Source organism: Phyllobates terribilis, unplaced genomic scaffold (assembly GCF_046119375.1).
Source record: "Phyllobates terribilis strain yellow unplaced genomic scaffold, ASM4611937v1 Scaffold_7__3_contigs__length_470593459, whole genome shotgun sequence".
NCBI lineage: Eukaryota > Metazoa > Chordata > Amphibia > Anura > Dendrobatidae > Phyllobates > Phyllobates terribilis.
Genome location: NW_027362767.1, coordinates 460530522 through 460552067, shown reverse-complemented (window position 1 = coordinate 460552067; position 21546 = coordinate 460530522).

Genomic DNA, 21546 nt, shown 5'->3' with positions numbered 1-21546 from the left:
ACCCACACCCCAGTGTCCCCCATTGTATTACATACCCCACCCACACCCCTGTGTCCCCCATTGTACTACTTACCCCACCCACACCCCAGTGTCCCCCATTGTGCTACATGCCCCACCCACACCCGTGTGTCCCCCATTGTACTACTTACCCCACCCACACCCGTGTGTCCCCCATTGTACCACTTACCCCACCCACACCCCAGTGTCCCCCATTGTGCTACTTACCCCACCCACACCCCAGTGTCCCCCATTGTATTACATACCCCACCCACACCCCTGTGTCCCCCATTGTACTACTTACCCCACCCACACCCCAGTGTCCCCCATTGTGCTACATGCCCCACCCACACCCGTGTGTCCCCCATTGTACTACTTACCCCACCCACACTGATTATAATGTACTGTGCAGCAGCTTTTATCTTTAAAAAAAATACATTTTCTCTTAAAAAAAATGCTTTCATGTTTGAAACAATCATTAAAGACAAGCATCACGAATACATCTCATTCAATGAAGGTTTTCTCTGGAGACTGATATGAAATTGAATGAATGGAAAGTTAAATATAGAGTCTAATATGACATCTTCAAGCGAGATGTGAAGCGATAAATGGGACTTTTTATAATTACTGAGCATTTCAACATCAATGTTTTTTTTCCCTAATGAAAGCCATCTTTCCACTTTGAAGACCCCAGGATGACAGAAAGCCGAGAAGAGCCAATAAATTAAAAAGCACAAGCGGGTCAAAGGCGAAGAGAACCTGGAACTTTCCAAGGAACCCAAAATAATAAGGATTTACTGATGATCGCTGCTGGCGGGGAACATCAGGGACGATGAGCGGCCAAGAGTCTGTAATGAGGATAGTCTCACTATTAATAAAGTATTTCCCTTAAATTAATTAGAAAAAAAATAATTTAAACTGTTGTTTCCATAACTCCTTAGTAGAAATGAGCAGATTGATCTGCTGGAAATCGACTTTGATTTGAATTTCCTGAACATAGCAAATGCCGATGACTTCAACTTGCGATAAGATTTCACCATTTCAAACATGCTGCACCTTCAGTGAGCGAGATAATGACGCCTGGGTGGCCGTGCGGACCTATCTATAATGGTCGGTAGCTATTATATTACATGGTATAGCACAGCCAATCAAGGGGCTATCACAGCCAGTATAAAAGAAAGGGGCCGGCAAAGCAGCGCCATTTTATGCTTTTACATTGTAGGAATAGGAGGTCAGAGTGCACAGCCCAAACCACATTGGAATAGGAAAAGGTTTAATCTGATTGTGGTGCACCACTGCAGTGCTGAAGCTGATTACAAAAGGGTGTGATAGTCTCAGACTCTCAATAATAATGCAATGATTCAAGTTCCATATCTGAATAGTCACTCAATGTGATATATAGGGAAGTTCTGTATCTGTATAGTCACTCAATGAGATATATAGGGAAGTTCTGTATCTGTATAGTCACTCAATGTGATATATAGGGAAGTTCTGTATCTGTATAGTCACTCAATGTGATATATAGGGAAGTTCTGTATCTGTATAGTCACTAAATGTGATATATTGGGAAGTTCTGTATCTGTATAGTCACTGAATGTGATATATAGGTAAGTTCTGTATCTGTATAGTCACTCAATGTGATATATAGGCAAGTTCTGTATCTGTATAGTCACTCAGTGTGATATATAGGGAAGTTCTGTATCTGTATATTCACTCAATGTGATATATAGGGAAGTTCTGTATCTGTATAGTCACTCAATGTGATATATAGGGAAGTTCTGTATCTGAATAGTCACTCAATGCGATATATAGGTAAGTTCTGTATCTGTATAGTCACTCAATGTGATATATAGGCAAGTTCTGTATCTGTATAGTCACTCAGTGTGATATATAGGGAAGTTCTGTATCTGTATAGTCACTCAATGTGATATATAGGGAAGTTCTGTATCTGAATAGTCACTCAATGCGATATATAGGGAAGTTCTGTATCTGCATAGTCACTCAATGTGATGCATAGGGAAGTTCTGTATCTGTATAGTCACTGAATGTGATATATAGGGAAGTTCTGTATCTGTAGTCACTCAATGTGATATATAGGGAAGTTCTGTATCTGTAGTCACTCAATGTGATATATAGGGAAGTTCTGTTTCTGTATAGTCACTCAATGTGCTATATAAGAAGGTGCTGTACCTGTATAGTGACTCAGTATGACATATACACTACCGTTCAAAAGTTTGGGGTCATTTGGAAATTTCATTAATTTTGAAAGAAAAGCACATTTTTTTTCAATGAAGCCAACATTAAATGAATCAGAAATACACTCTACACATTGTTAATGTGGTAAATGACTATTCTAGCTGCAAATATCTTGTTTTTATTACAATATCTACATAGGTGTATAGAGGCCCATTTCCAACAACCACCACTCCAGTGTTTTAATGGTACATTGTGCTTGCTAACTGTGTAAGAAGCTAATAGATGTTTAGAAAACCATAGAAAACCCTTCACAAGTATGTTAGCCCATGTTGGAGGCCAACAGGTACAATATATATATATATGATATGAATGACTGAACTCTGTATTGGATTTATGAGTGCTGGATATTTTGTCAAGAGAAACTAGATATAGGGTTGTTAACCTGTTAGGCGAGAAGGCCGGTGTTCTTTGTGTGATATCCTTTGTTTTAGTGATAAAGTAAAGGTTGCATCTACCTAGGGAATGAGTATGGGCCCTCCAGCCTCTTGGATGATACAGGTGCACACACCTTCTGGGGTGATCTCGAATGCAGATACTGATTGTCACCTAGTGTAATCTACATATGTACACTGCCCCTGTGGATTTGGATTATATACCATTGCTCCTGAGGTAGACATCCTGTCTCTGGCCTATGGATATGTATATTGGTACACAATGCTTTTGATGGACATCTTGGAGCCAGACCAAATGGAGTTGAACCTGTCCTACACAAGGACTTTCTTCCAGAAGTACGAGTTTTCCGTCTGCAGGAAGGTGTTGACCAATGCAGCCAATGACGATGTTCATACTACCCTGAAGATGATTGGATATATTTGCCACAGAAGATACCAGAGAAGAAGGGCGGATTCGTGGGTTGTATGTGGGTGTGGATGTGAAATCTTTAGTATAAATGAGGTAGAGTCAAAACTCTCTCTCCCTCTTATTTTTCTTTTTATTAAACATCTTTATTATTTTCCCAAACTTGAGTTATTGATTATATAGGAAAGGTTCAGGACAGGATGCAGAACGGGAAATCACCACCAACATTTGGCACCCCAGTGGATTGTGGAAAAACAACAGTCTATGCAAAACCTAGAAGTTCCCAACTGTTTCATCCCAGTGCCTGAGAAAATCTGGCTCCAAGACCAGGCAAGAAAACCTCTTTTTCAAGGAGACAGACCCAAGGAGAATATCTTAGAATCATAGAAAGAGAATCATAGAATGGTAGAGTTGGAGGGGACCTCCTGGGTCATCTGGTCCAACCCCCGGCTCAAAGCAGGATTCACTAGATCATCTCAGACAGATGTCTGTCCAGCCTTTGTTTGAAGACGTCCATTGAAGGGGAACTCACCACCTCTCGTGGCCGCCTGTTCCACTCATTGATCTCCTAACTGTCAAAAAGTTTTTTCTAATATCTAATCTGTGTCTCCTCCCATTCAGTTTCATCCCATTGCTTCTTGTCTTTCCTTGTGCAAATGAGAATAAAGATGATCCTTCTACAATGTGACAGCCCTTGAGATATTTGTAGACAGCTATTAAGTCTCCTCTCAGTCTTCTTTTTTGCAAGCTAAACATTCCCAAATCCTGTAACCGTTCCTCATAGGACATCGTTTTACAGACCGGTCACATTTCTGGTCGCTCTTCTCTGAACTTGCTCCAGTTTGTCAATGTCTTTTTTAAAATGTGGCGCCCAAAACTGTACACAGTATTCCAGATGAGGTCTGACCAAAGAGGAGTAAAGACCGATAATGACTTCACGTGATCTAGACTGTATGCTTCTGTTAATACATCCCAGAATTGTATTTGCCTTTTTTGCTGCTGCATCACACTGTTGACTCATGTTCAGTCTATGATCTATTAGTATACCTAAGTCTTTTTCACATGTACTGTTGCTTAGCTCTATTCCTCCCATTCTGTATATGCTTTTTTCATTCTTATTGCCAGATGTAGTACTTTGCATTTTTCCCTGTTATAAACCATTCTGTTAGTTGCTGCCCACAGTTCCAGTTTATTTAGGTCTTTTTGAATCCTCTCTCTCTCTTCTCTAGTATTAGCTATCCCTCCTAGCTTTGTGTCATCAGCAAATTTAATCAGTTTGCCCTCAATTCCTTCATCTAAATCATTGATGAAGATGTTGAACAATACAGGTCCCAGGACAGAGCCCTGTGGTACCCCACTTGAGACATTCATCCAACTGGATGTGAAGCCATTTACGACCACTTTTTGAGTCCGATCACTAAGCCAGTTATGAATCCACCTAACAGTTGCCTTGTCCATCCATACTTGGTCATTTTTTCAATAAGGATGGTGTGAGATACTTTGTCAAATGCTTTGCTGAAGTCAAGATATACTATATCTACAGCATTTCCCTGATCCACCCAGTCAGTGATTCTGTCATAGAAGGAAATTAAGTTAGTCTGACATGACTTGTTAGTTACAAACCCATGCTGACTCTGGTTAATCACTTCATTCTTATCCAAGTACTTACATACATGTTGTTTAATAATTTGTTCAAAGATCTTTCCTGGTATAGAAGTCAGACTCACCGGCCTATAGTTCCCTGGGTCCACCTTCTTCCCCTTTTTGAAGATAGGAACAGCATTTGCTCTTCTCCAGTCTTCTGGGACTTCTCCTGTTCTCCAAGAATTTTCAAGATTATGGAGAGTGGTTCTAAAATTTCTTCTACAATCACCTTCAATACTCTGGGGTGTAATTCCTCTGGACCTGGAGACTTGAACTCATTTATGTTAGCTAAATATTCCCTCACAGTCTTTCTGTTTACAGATAACCTGGATTCTTCTATTCCTTTAATAGGACAGTGAAGATCAGTCGATGTTACATTTTCTTTCTGAGAGAAAACTGATGCAAAATAGGAATTAAAAAGTTTGGCCTTCTCAACATCCTTTCTTACCATTTCACCATTTTCATCCTGTAAAAATCCTGTAGCATCTTTGACTTTTCTTTTACTTTTGACATACCCCCAAAATCATTTTTTATTGCTTTTGACATCTCTTGCAAGCCTTAATTCATTGTCAGCTTTAGCTAACCTGATACGTGCCCTACAGGATCTGCAGACTGCATTATAATCTTCTTTAGATATGCCTCCCTCTTTCCATTTGATAAACATTTCTTTCTTTCTTTTTAGCATGTGTTTAAGTTCTGTGTTCATCCATCCTGGTTTCCTTAAATGCTTCCCATTCTTCCTACTTTTCGGATTGTTAACGATTGTGCTTTGAGAATCTCATTTTTAAAAATTTCCCATCCTTCCTGGACATTTTTGTCCTTAAGGACATCCAGCCATTGGATCCTTCCTATGCTCTTTCTGAGTCACTTAAAATCTGCCTTTCTGAAATCTAACCTTGAAGTTTGAGTCTTCACATGTCTCCCTCCTCTAGTTATCCAAAGTTCTATAATAGCATGATCGCTGCATCCTAGGGTCCCAGCCACCTTTACCTCCTCAACCATTTCCTCCCTGTTTATAAGGATTAAATCCAAAGTAGCAGATCCCCTTGTTTTCTCCCCTACCTTTTGGAAGATAAAGTTATCAGCAAGAGAGGATAAGAATTTGCTTGACCTGTTAGTTTTACTTAAGAGAGATTCCCAACAAATGTCTGGATAGTTGAAATCTCCCATGACCACTACGTCATATTTTTTGGAGAACTTGGTCATTTGATACATAAAGAGTTCATCCATATCTTCAGCTTGCCCAGGTGGCCTGTAGTAAATGCCTACAATGGTGTCCTTTCCGTTGTTCTCTCCTTGTATTCTTACCCAGACAGTTTCCACAGAACTCCCAGTCTCTGAAGCTTCAATCTCTGTGCAGATATACGCTTTTCTAACATACAAAGCGACACCTCCTCCTCGTTTATCAAGTTTATCTTATCGGTGGACAAGTGACACATGGGTTCGTGGAAACTGAAACGCCTGAGATATTAACTGGAAGTTCTGTGATATTTTTCATCAGTGAGCAGGCGCGCTTATTTGGTAAGCATACATTCCTTTAATTAGATTTTATACATGCATTATATTTTATGTTTGTCAATATCTTTCTGCTAGGTTCAGGCCTCTTTGTCTATTTGTTTAGTGGATTGTTTATTTGTTTGCTGAATTGTTGCCGGTAAAGTTAGGGTAGCACCCTGTTGATTGAAGTTCTCATAAGATCTAAAGGGTAAAACCAGACATCTCTGAGAAGAAAGTGAGGTAGAGGTTAAAAGTCTAAATCTCATGTTAAGGGGAAGTAGCCTTATGCTTCAGTAGGAGATCACTCTTGGCCTGGATCTTGGATCTGTAGTTGATCAAGTGCATGAGACACTGTCAGTCAGATATAGGTAAAGTCACAAGACTGTGGCAGTGATTGCCTGAGGGAAAAGATTATACTCAATCTGAGTCCCTGTGATATTCACTGGTTTCTGTATTGTGCTTCGTTAATTTGTAATTTTTTGTTTGGAAAGTTGATTTGTTTATTTTTGTTGTCTTCTGTGAAAATAGTTGGAAGTAATTAAACATGGAAATAGTCAGTAAATTTATTGAAAAGTATGCCTCTGCTCAAGTTTAGTACTTGTGCACATGATGCATTGACACATCAGTTTAATGACCTAATAAAACAATGTGAAGGGCAGAACGAGAACAAAAGTAAATTTTTCGAAAAAAGAAAGCAAAGAAAGAGAAGTTAGCAAATGTTTTGTGTATGTCGTTGAAAATGAAAGGAATTGCACCGGTACTCAGAGAAAGCTCAATTAAGAGGGGAAGTGGACGAAACTGAACAGGAGGTCAGTCTGGCTATTGCTCGTGCTGAAGATCATAATTGTGAGTGTGAAGATCAAAGGGATGAAGTAGACAATATGAATTGCCAAAATTGTGAATTAGAAGATAAGCTGGAGGAGTATAAGGAGAGATGTAAACTTAGGGAACAGCGTAAGCTAGAAGGAAAAGAAGCAGAGTATAATGATGATATGACAATACTTAGGAACCAGTTATATGATGCTAATGTAAAATTGGAGCTAAAAGAACATTGTATTATGTCCTTGAAATCACAAAAATGTACTAGAGTGAATAACCATAGTTATTGTAATCAAATGTGCAAGTCTGCTGCTCAGGAGGAAAGAGATTGGAAAAGAGGGGAGGCGCAGCCTGTGTGCACGCCTGACAACCCTGACTATAACCAGGATCACAGCTCCTCTCTCTTTACTCCTGAGTCAGGAGGAAGCAGACAAAGGAGAGACAATTTTCTTAGTAACAGCAGCAATTTAGTCCAATCCACAACACTCTCCATACAGGATAAGACAAATCTATGCCAGATATTAGGGAAATTTGATACAAGTGCCTCAGCCATTAGTCTTTCCAATAAGTTAGAGGCAGTAGTGACACAATACAGTCTGGGTAATAGAGCTGCATGTGCCTTAGGCTGTGTGCCCACGATGCATTTTTTAAGCGTTTCCGCAGCGGCAATTCCGCTACAGAAACGCTTAAAAGACACTTGGTAGAAGGTCTGCCATATTCCCCAATGATAATCCGCATGTGCTGTGCACATGCTGCGGAAATTTCCGCTGTGGATTATCATTGCGGAAAAATACGCAGCACAAGCAATTATTTTGCAGAAGCGCGGAGTTTTCGCCGCCATTGACTTTCATTGGAACTTATGGAATCCACATCACTGCATCTGTACATGCAGAATCCATGCGTTTCAATGTGCAGATGGTACCCGGGTGTGGAGGACAGGAGACTCTCCTCCGGACCCGGATACCATAGAACCTGTAAAAAAAAGAATAAAATAAAAAATAAATATTATACTTACCTTCTAATGGCCCCCGGTCTCCTTGTCTTCGCTTGCCGGCAGATCGCGGTGGACTGAAGGACCTGCGCTGACGTCATTTAGTCATGTGACAGCAGGTCCTTCAGTGGAGTGTACCGCGAGCTGCCAGTAAGGGAGAACAGAGCGAAGCAAGACTGCGGGGGCCATCAGAAGGTAAGTATATATTTTTTATTTTTTACCATTCTTTCGGTCACACTATGTATGCCGTTTTCATGGATTTCTATAGTGTGACCAAGTTGACAAGCACTTTCCAAGTGATGCTGAAATCGCCTGTAAAGCGCTTGTCAACCCGCATGCGGAAATGCATGTGAAGAACGCTTCACTTCTGTATGTCCCTGGCAGGAAAAACGCATGTACAATCCGCATGCACAATCCGCATGTACAATCCTCATGCACAATCCGCATGCACAATCCGCATGTACAATCCGCATGCACAATCCGCATGTACAATCCTCATGCACAATCCGCATGCACAATCCGCATGTACAATCCGCATGTACAATCCGCATGCACAATCCGCATGTACAATCCGCATGCACAAATCCGCATGTACAATCCGCATGTACAATCCGCATGCGTTTTTCTGCCAGGGAGATGCAGAAACGCTCAGGAAAAAATGCGAAGCATTTCTGCATTGTGGGCACATAGTCTTACTTTGGGTATTGCTTCCATCTCAACTTTGTGAAAAACTGTAGCCCCCTGTAGGAGCTCACAAAGGATTATCTGCAGATCTTGAATGTACCGTATTTTTCGGACTATAAGACGCACCGCACCATAAGACGCACCTAGGTTTTCAAGGAGGAAAATAGGAAAAAAAAACTTAAGCAAAAAATGTGGTCATGATGCACTTTTAAGGGGGAGAGGGTCTGCTGCTGTCACTGGTATTGGGGTAATGTCCCCCAATTCTGTTAATATCCTCCATCCCGGTATGTATGGCACCTTCTGAGCCCCCATCCTGGTATATATGGCACCTTCTGAGCCCCCACCCTGGTATGCATGGCACCCCTTGAGCCCCCATCCCGGTATGTATGGCACCTTCTGAGCCCCCATCCCGGTATGTATGGCACCTTCTGAGCCACCATCCTGGTATGCATGGCACCTTCTGAGCCCCATCCTGGTATGCATGGCACCCCTTGAGCCCCCATCCTGGTATGCATGGCACCCTCTGAGCCCCCATCACGCTGCCTACAAAAAAAAATAAACACTCATACTCACCTCCTCTCTCCACCAGCGCTGTCCCGCTTAGCTGCCAACACTCTCATTGTGTGAGCTGTGCATGGCAGGACGCACATGGCATCCCTGCCATGCACCCTCACACAGTGTGAGATGCTGTGCTGGAATAGTCACTGCTCCCTACGCCGGAACTCTGTGCGTGGGGGCCAGTGACCATTTAGTCTCTTCAACAGCCGGCACACTGTAAGGCAGCGTGGCTCCTGCTGCACTCTGTGGTCAGTGTACCTGCTATTAAAGACCATGGATATTCACTACAACCCATGGGAATGGGTTGTAGGGAATATTCATGAGCTTTAATAGTGGGCACACTGACCACAGAGCCCAGCAGGAGCCATGCTGCGGCTCCAGTGCGCTGGCTATTAAGAGAAATGAATATTCATTTCTCTCCACTTCCTGTGCCCGGCTGATCCCCCGCTGCCGCTCCCCCACACCCACCACCATGCGGCCATACAATAATATAGTATTCAGACTATAAGACACACCCCCCACTTTCCTCCAAAATTTTGGAGGAAAAAAGTGCGTCTTATAGTCCGAAAAATACGGTAATTGGGGAAATGGTAGTGACAGAATGGAGGAATTAAAGAGAGTTATGGGGGGAAGAGATATGAGAGGTACTAATTAGTGTTGAGCGAGCACTAAAATGCTCAGGTGCTCGAAGCTCGGGCCGAGCTCACCATGATACTCGGGTGCTCGACCCGAGCAACGAGCCCAATGTTAGTCTATGGGAGACCCGAGCATTTTTGCGGCGGCACCCCCGGCAGTCTGTAGAAAGCCTAAAAAGTGCCCAAAACGATAGTTACAGTGCTTAAATGACATGGGGACAGCATGGGGATCGCCCCAGGAAGCATTTCTGACCCCCGGTTACTGCTGTCAACAACATGGTCAGAGGTATTAAGCCACTTTTACGGCTCACAATAAAACGTTCAAAAACGAAATTGAAAGTACTTTCCTGTGAAATATGGTAAGGAACATCCTTTCCAGGGTAAAGACTTGTGTATAAGGTAAAATAAATAACCAAAAACAAAAATACTCCTCCACACCTTGGGCTATGTTCACAAGTAGCATTTTTTATGCGTTTTTGCGCTTTTGTATTGCTTTCAACCGTGACAAATGCATTCACCGGGAAATGTCATTTTAACATTTTACAACCTTATCTGGCCATGTGCTGTGTGACACATGCATACAGTGCTGAAAAGACATGGGAACAGCATGGGGAAGACCCCTGGTAGCATCTCTGACACCCAGGTCACTGCCTAAAAGTGTGCCCATCAGAAGTGATCCTTGCCGCATCAGAAGATGTAGACTTGCAACTATCCCCGTGAAAGTCCTTGTCCCAGGGCAGTGTTCAATTGTACCTCCCCCATCCCTTGCAATGCAAGCGCAAGTATGCAGCCTGACACCCACCCACCCCCAGGCTGTAATACCATACTGCTTGCTTGTACTTGAAATTGGGCCTTTTAGGCATGTGGAGGCGGAATCTGGCCACCACGTCATGGCTGTGTCGGCGGCCTGGTATCCATACTCAGTCCCCAGCCACCCGGCGGCCGGGTGTCCACGCTCGGTCCCCAGCCGCCCCTATTTGTCCTGTTAACCTTCCCCACACTTTTCTTAGCCTGGCCTGCTTTAGGGCAGCATTGCCCGAGCCCACCAGACAACCAGACTCCTCCGGTGGGCCCTGGCTTCTCCACCAGGGGAGTTCAGACTGCCAAGGTGAGGAGCATGATGATGATGATAGAAGTTAGCATCTGCTTTGTTTTCTTGGAATGCAAGAATAAGTGTGCAGCCTGCCACCCACCCACCCCCAGGCTGCAATACCATACAGCTAGCTTGCACTTGAAATGGGGCCTTTTAGTTTGGAGGAGGCCGAAGCTGGCCACTACCTCATGGCTGCTTCGGCAGCGAGGTATCCATACTCAGTCCCCAGCCGCCCGGCGGCCGGGTGTCCACACTCGGTCCCCAGCCGCAAGGGGGCGGCCGGGTGTCCACCCTCGGTCCCGAGCCGCCCCGCGGCCGGGTGTCCACACTCGGTTCCCAGCCGCCAGGGGGCGGCCGGGTGTCCATACTCGGTTCCCAGCTGCCCCTATTTGTCCCGGCAACCTTCCCCACATTTTTCTTAGCCTGGCCTGCTTTAGGGCAGCATTGGCCGAGCCCACCAGACAACCAGACTCCTCCGGTGGGCCCAGGCTTCTCCATCAGGGGAGTTGAGAGTGCCAAGGTGAGGAGCATGATGATGATGATAGAAGTTAGCATCTGCTTTGTTTTCTTGGAATGCAAGCGCAAGTATGCAGCCTGCCACCCACCCACTCCCAGGCTGCAACACTATACTGCTTGCTTGCTTGCACTTGAAATTGGACCTTTTAGGCATGTGGAGGCGAAATCTGGCCACCACGTCATGGCTGCGTCGGCGGCCTGGAATCCATACTCAGTCCTCAGCCACCAGGCGGCCGGGTGTCCACGCTCGGTCCCCAGCCGCCCCTATTTGTCCTGTTAACCTTCCCCACACTTTTCTTAGCCTGGCCTGCTTTAGGGCAGCATTGCCCGAGCCCACCAGACAACCAGACTCCTCCGGTGGGCCCTGGCTTCTCCACCAGGGGAGTTCAGACTGCCAAGGTGAGGAGCATGATGATGATGATAGAAGTTAGCATCTGCTTTGTTTTCTTGGAATGCAAGAATAAGTGTGCAGCCTGCCACCCACCCACCCCCAGGCTGCAATACCATACAGCTAGCTTGCACTTGAAATGGGGCCTTTTAGTTTGGAGGAGGCCGAAGCTGGCCACTACCTCATGGCTGCTTCGGCAGCGAGGTATCCATACTCAGTCCCCAGCCGCCCGGCGGCCGGGTGTCCACACTCGGTCCCCAGCCGCAAGGGGGCGGCCGGGTGTCCACCCTCGGTCCCGAGCCGCCCCGCGGCCGGGTGTCCACACTCGGTTCCCAGCCGCCAGGGGGCGGCCGGGTGTCCATACTCGGTTCCCAGCTGCCCCTATTTGTCCCGGCAACCTTCCCCACATTTTTCTTAGCCTGGCCTGCTTTAGGGCAGCATTGGCCGAGCCCACCAGACAACCAGACTCCTCCGGTGGGCCCAGGCTTCTCCATCAGGGGAGTTGAGAGTGCCAAGGTGAGGAGCATGATGATGATGATAGAAGTTAGCATCTGCTTTGTTTTCTTGGAATGCAAGCGCAAGTATGCAGCCTGCCACCCACCCACTCCCAGGCTGCAACACTATACTGCTTGCTTGCTTGCACTTGAAATTGGACCTTTTAGGCATGTGGAGGCGAAATCTGGCCACCACGTCATGGCTGCGTCGGCGGCCTGGAATCCATACTCAGTCCTCAGCCACCAGGCGGCCGGGTGTCCACGCTCGGTCCCCAGCCATCCCTATTTGTCCCGGTAACCTTCCCCACACTTTTCTTAGCCTGGCCTGCTTTAGGGCAGCATTGGCCGAGCCCACCAGACAACCAGACTCCTCCGGTGGGCCCAGGCTTCTCCCTCAGGGGAGTTGAGAGTGCCAAGGTGAGGAGCATGATGATGATGATAGAAGTTAGCATCCACTTTGTTTTCTTTTAATGCAAGCGTAAGTGTTCAGCTTGCCACCCACACACCCCCAGGCTGCAATACCATACTGATAGCTTGCTTGCACTTGAAATGAGGCCTTTTAGGCTTGTGGAGGCAGACGCCGGCCACCATGTCATGGCTGCGTCGGTGGCCTGGTATCCATGCTCAGTCCCCAGCCACCCGGCGGCCGGGTGTCCACACTTGGTCCCCAGCCGCCAGGGGGCGGCCGGGTGTCCATACTCGGTCCCCAGCTGCCCCGTGGCTGGGTGCCCACACACGGTCCCCAGCCGCCCCTATTTGTCCCGGTGCGCCTTACACAAGCGCGCATACCAAAACATTACCCTTGCCCTCCCCAGTGCATTTAGTAGAAAGGACAGCCTAACCACAAACACGTGGACAAGTGAATGCGGCAAGGGATGGTCCATCTGACTGACGCCTTCACACTGGGTTAATATTGTGGAAGCCGGGACACAGTTGGACACTGGGATGCAACACGTCCTCCAGACATAGAGGATTGCGGGTCCTGGGTCAATCATGCTTCAGCACAAAGTTCAGAAGGTAGACAGCAGCAGTGGTCGGCCTCCTACACAACGAGTAAATTATTCAAGATCATGAGGCCATCCATCTCCTTAGCTTTCTGTTCCTTGGAATGCAAGCGCATGTATGTAGTAGCAGCTAGGCCTGAGGTGGTCAGCGTTTTGGCGCACATCCTACCTCCTCCGAGGATTGCTGGATGTTTTCCTGCTACTATCCCAGTTCTATGACTCCCGTTAAAACAAAGCTTCAGGTGATAAATGATGGATGAGGTGGTGGCAAAGGAGAAAGAGCAGGAGGAACAGGGACCATTCACATAAATATCAGGCCAGTCAACCACACATGTCTTGTAGGATATGTTTCTGTACCAAAAGGAGCGGTTCGGCTACACAGTTATATGGCATACAGTGAGTGCAATGCCTACCAAAAATTTCGAAGCACTCCAATGCCCCTTGAAAGTGACATGGAGGTCAGAGGGCCTTAACTAAACTGTTTTTTCCATTTATAGCAACTCGGTCTCCTGTACACTGTTGGCCTAAGCAGTGAATGGAAGGCTTTCCAAAAATTATGAGGAACTGCAATGCCCCTTGAAACAGACGTGGATTACAGCGTACTAAAATCCTTCTACCCATTATTGGGAGTGGGTCTCCCTTAGTGTTCGCCTATGCATTGAAAAGCAAAAGCTGACTAAAATTAGGAGGAAATGCAATGCCCATTAGAAGAGTCGTGGAGGTTAGAGGTAATTAAAAACACCTTTTCAATGCCCCTTGGAAGAGCTGTGGAGTTCAGAGTGGTTTAACAAGACAGTTTTAATGCCCCTTGGAAGAGACATGGAGGTCACAGTAGCTTAACAAGACGGTTTTAATGCCTCTTGGAAGAGACGTGGAGTTCAGAGTGGTTTAACAAGACAGTTTTAATGCTCCGTGGAAGAGACGTGGAGATCCCAGTGGAATAAAAAGACAATATCAATGCCCCTTGAAAGAGTGGTGGAGGTCGCAGTGGAATAAAAAGACAATATCAATGCCCCTTGGAAGAGTGGTGGAGGTCCCAGTGGAATAAAAAAAAAATATCAATGCCCCTTGGAAGAGTGGTGGAGGTCGCAGTGGAATAAAAAGACAATATCAATGCCCCTTGGAAGAGTGGTGGAGGTCGCAGTGGAATAAAAAGACAATATCAATGCCCCGTGGCAGAGACGTGGAGGTCACAGTAGCTTAACAAGACGATTTTAATGCCCCTAACAAGAGCCATGCAGTACAGCATATTAAAAACATTATTTACATTATTGGGGAGTGGGTCTCCCATAGTTTTTGCCAATGCCTTCCAAGCAAAAGCTGCCAAAAATTAGGACGGAGGAACTTGCAATGCTGGTAACACAGACCACGGTCACCCTGGTGGTATAGTTGTGGTGGAGGCTGAGGATAAGGAGAAGAGCAAAAAACAGCCGAAATGAGGAAGCGTATACCCATGTGTGTGTGTGTGAAGAGGTGCATGGGAATACACCTCCCGAAACAACACAGTGGATATGACTTTATGTTACTCTGCTGTTATTTGGTGGTGATGAGAAGTCTGGCCCAATCCAGCCCTTGTTCATTTTGATAAGGGTCAGCTTGTCAGCATTGTCAGTTGACAGGTGAGTGTGCTTATCTGTTATAATTCCCCCAGTGGCACTAAAAACACGCTCCGATAACACGCTAGCGGCAGGGCAGGCCAGGACCTCCAAGGCATACAGAGCGAGTTCATTTCAAGTGTCCAGCTTGGATACTCAATAATTAAAAGGCACAGAGGAATCACGGAGGACGCTGGTACGGTCGGCAAGGTACTCCTTCACCATCTTTTGAAACTTTCCACTCCTTGTGAGAGTACCCCGCGCCTCAGGGCCTGTAAGCTGGGTGGGTCTCAGAAAACTGCCCCAGAACGTTGACAGTGTTCCCTGCCTCTGCTGGATTGGAATTGTGTCTCTCTCGCCTGTACGCCTTGGTTGGGCAACAAACTGTGATCTCTGCCGCTAGCGTGTTCAGATGGGAATTTTTTTAACAGTTCTACAGCAAGGGCCTTCTGGTACTGCCACATTTTTGTAGACCTCTTCACCTCAGGAATAAGAGACTGAAAGTTCCCATTGTAGCGGGGGTCTAAAAGTGTCACCAACCAATAATGACTGGCACCCAACATTTTGACAACGCGAGGGTCAGGGTTAAGGCAGCGTAACATAAAGTCAGCCATGCGTGCCAGACTGGTAACGTACAAGACTTCCGTGTCCTCACCAAGTTGACGACTGACCATGCTCTCCTCCTTCTCCTCCTCCTCCTCCCCCCTGTCCTCAGGCCACCCATGCTGAACCGACGGTATGACAGTTGTACAGGTACTACCGTCTACAGCGCATGATACAAGCTCCTGTTCTTCCTCCTCCTCCTCTGCCTCATTGTCCCTCAATGCACATTGGGATGAGATGAGGCTGGGCTGTGTGCAATCGCCCGCTACGGCTTCTTGATCCATCTCATCATACTCTGGCTGCAATGCCTCCTCTTTAATTCTATGCAGAGAGCGTTGCAAAAGACAGACAAGTGGGATGCTGACGCTAATGATGGCGTCATCGTCATTCACCATCTTGGTGGACTCCTCAAAGTTTGTCAGGATGGTACATATGTCAGACATCCAGGTCCACTCCTGAGGTCTTATGTGTGGAGTCTGACCTGAATATCGACGGCCTTGTTGTAGCTGACACTCCAAAACTGCTCTCTTCTGCTCACAAATCCTTTGCAACATGTGGAGGGTATAGTTCCAACGTGTGGGGACATCACACACCTGTCGGTGTGCCGGAAGCTGCAAACGCTGCTGCAACACAGCAAGTCGGAAGCTGTAGCCGACTTCCGAAAATGAGCTGACAAGTGACATACTTTGACGAGCAGATTTGGCAACTCGGGGTACGATTTAAGAAACCACTGAACCACGAGGTTAAGCACATGAGCCAGCCATGGTACGTGTGTGATCTCGCCTCACCTCAGAGCCACCACCAGGTTATGGGTATTGTCACACACGACCATGCCTGGATGTAGGTTCATCTGTCTCAGCCACAGATCTGCCTGCTCTTTCTCAGCTGTCCACAACTCACAAGCAGTGTGAGGTTTCTCACCTAAGCTTATGAGTTTCAGCACAGCCTGTTGCCGCTTGGCTGAGGCAGTACTGCAGTGCTTCCAGCTTGTAACTGATGTGGTGATATTTGAGAAGGAGGCTGAACATGAGGAGGAGGAGGAGGATGACGCGCAGGAGCTGTACACTGTGGGGGCAACTCTGACTGACATAGGGCCCGCAATCCTCAGTGTGAGAAGGATGTGTTCCGTCCCAAAGTCCGACTGGGTCCCGGCTTCCACTATGTTTACCCAGTGTGCCGTCAGGGAGATGTACACAGGCACTTGTCCACGTGTCCGTTGTCAGGTGGACTCTCCCAGTAACTGCATTGTTGAGGGCACGGCAGATATTTTGGGACACGTGCTTGTGTAGTGCGGGGATGGCACACCGGGCAAAATAGTGTCGGCTGGGGACCGAGTACCGAGGGACGGCCACCGCCATAAGGTTGCAGAAGGATTCCGTCTCCACCAGCCTAAAAGGCAGCATCTCCAACGCAAGCAGTCGTGAAATGTGCAAATTTAGGACTGTGGCCTGTGGGGCGTTGGCTGTGAATTTGCGCTTTCGTTCAAAGGTCTGGGATATGGACAATTGAACGCTGCGGTGGGACGTGGACGTGGACGTTGATGCTTTTTCTTGAAAAACTGTCATAACGAGTGAAGACTGAGAGGAGGGGGCATCTTTGCATGCAGTATGGACAGGGGATTGCCTTGCACACACAACAGGGGGTTCTATTGCACCCACAACAGTGGAAGAAGCAGTGGTGACACCAGCTGACACTGGTCGTTGACCCTGGGTTTCGCCCCACAAAGTCGGGTGCTTTGCTGACATGTGCCTGATCATGCTGGTGGTGGTCAGGCTGGTAGTTTTGTCACCCCTGCTGATGCTGGCCTGGCAGGTGGTACATATGGCCTTTTTGGGGTTATCAGCAGAGTCTTTAAAAAAATTCCAGACTAAGGAAGACCTACCGGTTGTACTGGCAACATCCCTCGTGTTGGTGTTATGGGGATGGTTGCCCGCCTTCTGTCTGCGGCCACCACACTGCTTCTTCCAGCCTGTTGGGGTACTCTGCCTCCCTCCCCCTGTGTGCTGCTTGCCTCGCTCTGCGTGTCCTCCTGCCATGTTGGGTCAGTTAATATATCATCCACCACCTCGTCTTCCACTTCAGCACCACTGGTCCTCCTCCTGACTTCGTGGCAATTGTGTCTCATGATCGTCCACCTCTTGTGACAAATTGCCAGCGTCGACTTCCTCTGGCTGTGGCTGTTCAAATATTTGGGCATCGCTACATGGGATCTCCTCTTCCACCACTTCAAGCGGAGCAGGCGAGGGGCACAAATATAGAAATGGACCAGTGAACAGCTCTTCAGAGTGTCCAAGTGTGGGATCACTTGCTGTCTGACGACACTCGGCATGGTGGGAGGAAGGAGCATCAGGGTGAGGAGGAGTATGCGGTCGAGACTCACGGCTACTAAGAGTTGACCGTGTGGAAGACAGACGGCAGGTGGTGGTGCCCAGGTGACTGGAAGTATTATCTGCAATCCAATTAATAACTTGTTCACACTGATCAGTTTGCAATACTGGTGTTGTTCTGTGCTTCCCTAGTAATTCGGTCAAGAGGTGGGAGCGAGAAGATGTGGCTGTTAGTTGTGGCACATTTTCACCTTGGCCACGGCCCCGTCCTCTGCACGAACCATCACCAGAACGTCCACTTCCACGTCCCTTGCCACGCGCCTTGCCCATTGTAAATGAAGTAAAATAGCTTACACTCGCACTATTAATGGAAAAAGGGTAATAAAGAAGATTAGAACCGTGGAAGAGGAAAACCACAGGTCTATTTCTCTGGCCTTCACCAGAATGTTTTAAACAGATATATTTGTGTCTGAACAGTCAGCGAGACACCCAAACTGTTTTTTTTATGGAAAAAAGACAAAAAAATGGATAATACAGAGATTTGAACCATGGAACTGCAAAACCACAGTTATAATTTCCTGGTGTATACCAGACTTGTTAAAATAGATATATTTGTGTCTGAACAGTCAGCGACACACTCAAACTGTTCTTTTTTATGGAAAAATGGCAAGTAGGTTGATAAAACTCAGATTTGAACCGTGAAAGAGGAAAAACACAGTTCTAGTTCTCTGGCCTACACCAGACTTGGTGTCTGAAAAGTCAGCGAGACACTCAATTTTTTTTTTTTTGGGGGGGGGATACCAAAAGGTTAATAAGATGGGTATTTGTAGAGTCTGTCTGAGGAAAAAAAAAACAACAGGATTTAGATGAAGAAAAAAGGATTTTTCCTGGCCCCTGAGACCGGGGGATAAGTCTAGCAATTTGACCAGCAGGAGCACACAGGACTGTAATGCAGCGTTTGCTGGTATAACCACTGCGTCTCCTATACAGCCTGCCTGCCTGGTATCTGGGATGGATATTAGTCCTGAGAAGGACTGTTTGTTTGATCTGGCAGCCTTTACAGACCCTACACTAACTATTTTGCAGGATATATCTCTCCCTAAATCAGCAGCGCTGTCCCTACACTGTCTGATCCAGAGCGACTGTGTCCAAGATGGCGGCGCCCGGTTTTAAATACTCAAGGTGACGCTGTGCGGCCAGCCAATCACTGTAATGCCCACAAACAACATGGCTGCAGCATTACAGTGACTGGCTGGCAATCCCTACATGTTCATTGGCTCTGTAAAGAGCGCCAAACATGCAGGGCGGAGACCCGAGCTCCCGCCCGAGTAACCCGGAAATGCTCGGTGCTCGCTGAACATCCCGAGTAGTGAGATGCTCGGGCGAGTACCGAGCAGTGTCGAGCATGCTCGCTCAACACTAGTGAAGACGATCCAAGAAGGTAGAAAGTCAGTGAAGATGACCGAAGAAGGCAGAAAGTCAGTGAAGATGATCCAAGAAGACAGAAATTCAGTGAAGATGATCCAAGAAGGCAGAAAGTCAGTGAAGATGACCCAAGAAGGCAGAAAGTCAGTGAAGATGACCCAAGAAGGCAGAAAGTCAGTGAAGATGACCCAAGAAGGCAGAAAGTCAGTGAAGATGACCCAAGAAGGCAGAAAGTCAGTGAAGATGACCCAAGAAGGCAGAAAGTCAGTGAAGATGACCGAAGAAGGCAGAAAGTCAGTGAAGATGATCCAAGAAGACAGAAATTCAGTGAAGATGATCCAAGAAGGCAGAAAGTCAGTGAAGATGACCCAAGAAGGCAGAAAGTCAGTGAAGATGACCCAAGAAGGCAGAAAGTCAGTGAAGATGACCCAAGAAGGCAGAAAGTCAGTGAAGATGACCCAAGAAGGCAGAAAGTCAGTGAAGATGACCCAAGAAGGCAGAAAGTCAGTGAAGATGACTCAAGAAGGCAGAAAGTCAGTGAAGATGACCCAAGAAGGCAGAAAGTCAGTGAAGATGACCCAAGAAGGCAGAAAGTCAGTGAAGATGACCCAAGAAGGCAGAAAGTCAGTGAAGATGACCCAAGAAGGCAGAAAGTCAGTGAAGATGACCCAAGAAGGTAGAAAGTCAGTGAAGATGACCGAAGAAGGCAGAAAGTCAGTGAAGATGATCCAAGAAGACAGAAATTCAGTGAAGATGATCCAAGAAGGCAGAAAGTCAGTGAAGATGACCCAAGAAGGCAGAAAGTCAGTGAAGATGACCCAAGAAGGCAGAAAGTCAGTGAAGATGACCCAAGAAGGCAGAAAGTCAGTGAAGATGACCCAAGAAGGCAGAAAGTCAGTGAAGATGACTCAAGAAGGCAGAAAGTCAGTGAAGATGACCCAAGAAGGCAGAAAGCCAGTGAAGATGATCCAAGAAGGCAGAAAGTCAGTGAAGATGATCCAAGAAGGCAGAAAGTCAGTGAAGATGACCCAAGAAGGCAGAAAGCCAGTGAAGATGATCCAAGAAGGCAGAAAGCCAGTGAAGATGATCCAAGTAGGCAGAAAGTCAGTTAAGATGATCCAAGAAGGCAGAAAGTCAGTGAAGATGATCCAAGAATGCAGAAAGTCAGTGAAGATGACCCAAGAAGGCAGAAAGCCAGTGAAGATGATCCAAGAAGGCAGAAAGTCAGTGAAGATGATCCAAGAAGGCAGAAAGTCAGTGAAGATGACCCAAGAAGGCAGAAAGTCAGTGAAGATGATCCAAGAAGGCAGAAAGTCAGTGAAGATGATCCAAGAAGGCAGAAAGCCAGTGAAGATGACGCAAGAAGGCAGAAAGCCAGTGAAGATGATCCAAGAAGGCAGAAAGTCAGTGAAGATGATCCAAGAAGGCAGAAAGTCAGTGAAGAAGACCCAAGAAGGCAGAAAGTCAGTGAAGATGATCCAAGAAGACAGAAATTCAGTGAAGATGATCCAAGAAGGCAGAAAGTCAGTGAAGATGACCCAAGAAGGCAGAAAGCCAGTGAAGATGATCCAAGAAGGCAGAAAGCCAGTGAAGATGATCCAAGAAGGCAGAAAGTCAGTGAAGATGATCCAAGAAGGCAGAAAGCCAGTGAAGATGACGCAAGAAGGCAGAAAGCCAGTGAAGATGATCCAAGAAGGCAGAAAGTCAGTGAAGATGATCCAAGAAGGCAGAAAGTCAGTGAAGAAGACCCAAGAAGGCAGAAAGTCAATGAAGATGACCCAAGAAGGCAGAAAGCCAGTGAAGATGACCTGTGGAGATGGCAATGGCAGCAAGACATGTGAGCAAAGAGTTTTTATTTTTCACTCCATGCTTTTCTGCTTTGGGGTCTGGACAGAAGAGAATGAGAATCAAATTTTGTGGCCAAATTCTAGAGAACTACCGAACTCTAATTTTGTCAGATTCGGTCATCGCTACCATATATTTTTCAGTATCATTACTGGAAGTCAGGACAGACCTGTAGATGGATGATGAACTCGGATGCAGCACAATGTGAGCAGTGGGCCCGAGGATGCGAAATGTCAATGTTTCTATCCTCATCGGTGTTTATTTAGAAATGTTTACAATCATCTTTTGAAAATTTTGCACAAAAGAGAATAATTGCATCTCATTTGCCTTTATATATAGACTTTGTGTCATATATACACATACAGCAGAACCCCCTC